General features: G+C 38.8%; 1 pseudogene; it reads left to right on the forward strand.

Moving 5' to 3' along the window:
- The first annotated feature begins 547 nt into the window (after positions 1-547).
- On the forward strand, positions 548-1,339 carry LOC140617265 (BH3-interacting domain death agonist pseudogene; annotated as a pseudogene).
- The last annotated feature ends 1,529 nt before the right edge of the window (positions 1,340-2,868 follow it).

Below are 2,868 nucleotides of genomic sequence, written 5' to 3' on the forward strand. Positions count from 1 at the left end.
AAATCAGTATATATACTGATTTACTGATTTTTTTTGATTCTTCATTTTTTTAATGAGTTCTGACTTATACTGTACATAGAGTATCAAATATAGAGAAAAATAAAATCATTAGTCCATTATAATAACATTATACATGTCCATTTGATCATACCAATAACACAGTGGGTCCTTATTCATAAATACAAGAATTAATAATTAGTACTTTGCAATAAAAAGGAAAGTAAGTCACATTTCAAACTATTTTTGGGGGGACGCCTGGGTGGCTCAGTGGTTGAGCGTCTGCCTTTGGCTCAGGACGCGATCCTGGGGTTCCTGGATCAAGTCCCACATCGGGCTTCCAGCACAAAACCTGCTTCTCCCTCTGCCTATGTCTCTGCCTCTCTGTGTGTCTCTCATGAATAAATAAATAAAACCTTTAAAAAAACAATTTTTTAAAAGCTACCGTTTCCTCAGTTACATTTAAAGTAGCAGATGAGAGTGTTCAAGCCTTAGTCACTTTAACACAGCCACACAAAGAATCTGGAAATACAGTGCCAGAACTGGCTGGTGGGTGGCCGCTGACTTGGGACGTCCACAGAGCCAGAAGCAAGTCAGAGCCCCGCAAGGCTGCCCGTGCCATGGAATCTAAGGTGAGCAATGGCTCAGGCCCCCAGGATGAGCGTATCACCAATTTGCTAGTGTTTGGCTTCCTCCAAAACTGCTCCAACTATAACCTCCATGAAGAGTTGGAGCTGTTGGGCCATGAACTGCCCGTGCCAGCTTACCTGAAGGAGGACCACGACAATGAGCTACAGACAGATGGCAACCGGTGCAGCTACTTCCTGGATGGTGGGGTGAGAGATTCAGAAAGTCAAGAAGAAATCATCCAGGATATCGCCAGGCAGCTGGCACAAATAGGGGATAGGATGGATCACAGCATCCACCCAGGACTGGTGAATAACCTGGCAATGCAGTTTATGAATGTGAACCTATCGGAAGAAGACAGAAGGAAGCATCTCGCTGCTGTGCTGGAGCAGGCCATGCAGACTTATCCTAAGGACATGGAAAAGGAGAAGACCATGCTGATGTTGGCCATGCTGTTGGCCAAGAAGGTGGCCGACCACACCCCATCCTTGCTCTGTGACGTCTTTCACACAATAATGAACTTTATTAGCCAGAACCTGCTCACCTATGTGAGAAACTTAGTCAGAAATGAGATGGATTGAGTGGACACCTCTGCAAAAGCACAACTGGTTAAAACTTGATATGGTGACGACAGTACACCTGCCTCCAGCGGAGATGGAGCCATGGCCACATAAAGTTTTTAGAGAAAATAGGCATGAGATGATAGCTATTTATTTCTTACTATTTTAAAGATGTTGTTTTAAGCAGGTGATCCATTTAGAAATCTTTACATTAACATACTTAAATGAAAATGTCAGCTTGCTCATATCTGAATGAGTTTTATAACCATCTTCTAAATCCAAATCCACTACACATTGTGCCTTTAAGTTATTTCAGCTATACGGGTCTTCACTAGAAAATTAAATTTAAGAACAGATTGTAAGGCAGAAGAAAAAAATTTATATATATAATGTGTTATGTATAATGTGATGCAGTGCACTGTACACATGTATATATGTTACACATATACAATATAACCACAGAATACCTCAGCACTTAATATAGCAATTAATCTTGCTGAAAACTCTCATACTTCTCAAGCATATTTTCTATTCCTTTTAATAAAAATAATCCAGTAGATTGGCACTGGATGGCTCAGTTGGTTGAGCGTCTGACTTTTGGTTTTGGCTCGGGTCATGATCTCAGAGTCGTGGGATCAAGCCCCACATTGGGCTCCATGCTCAGTACCGAGTCTGCTTGAGATTCTCTCTCTTCCCCCCTCCATTAGTCCCTACCCCCCTAACTTGTGCTCTCTCTCTTTATCTCTAAAATAGATAGATAAAATCTTTTTAAAAAATAGCAATAATCCACTAGAGATCATAGATTTCAAAAAAAAAAAAAAAAAAAGAACATTTTGGCATATATCCTATGAAGCAGTTTAGGCCAGAGCAAATTATCAATATCAAAAAACACAGAACAACTTTTAAACATGATAATATATTATCAAAAAATGGTTATGTTCAATTTGATGAACTGTATTCACAAAGTAAGGAGAGGTATAAACTGGTTTAGAGAAGTATTTGTAAAGTTTCAAGACAGCCTCCAAGTTACCACTAGCATGGAGATTTTTGCTATAATAGGAGGAACAAAATGGGACAGGAAAGCATTCTAAAGAGATACCATTAGAATTGCTTTAGAGTTACAGTGAGCTTACTGGAAAGAAAAAATAGTGTAGTATTAAATCAAACAGTTAATAGATAAATTGAATCATATAAAGTGGAAACGGGTTGATATATGGAAAAATTAGGCAAATGGCTGCTTGAATATGGTGGACACATATTTGCAAAGCAGTATATATCTATAGCCTAAGAACATAAACCTTCATATCAAGGAACCATTAAAATAAGCCTCATTAACTCCTGTACATAACAGACCCCATTCATATAGCCTTATCTTAATTCTCAGATGAATAAGCAATTGTAGAAATTCTGGTAGGCAGAATAATGATCTCCAAAGATGTCTACATCTTGGGACCTTTAAATATATTATCTTACATGGCAAAAGAGACTTTACAAGTGTAATAAATTTAGGAATCCTGAGATGGGAAAATTGTCATATATTATCTGAGCGTGCCTCATGTAATCACAAGGGTTTTTATAGGTAAGAGAAGAAGCAGAAGTCAGAGAAAGGGTTGTGACCATGGAAGCAGAAGACAGTGATATGGGACCCTGGGCCAAAGAATACATGCAGCCTCTAGAATCAAGA

Source organism: Canis lupus, chromosome 25 (assembly GCF_048164855.1).
Source record: "Canis lupus baileyi chromosome 25, mCanLup2.hap1, whole genome shotgun sequence".
NCBI classification, from domain to species: domain Eukaryota; kingdom Metazoa; phylum Chordata; class Mammalia; order Carnivora; family Canidae; genus Canis; species Canis lupus.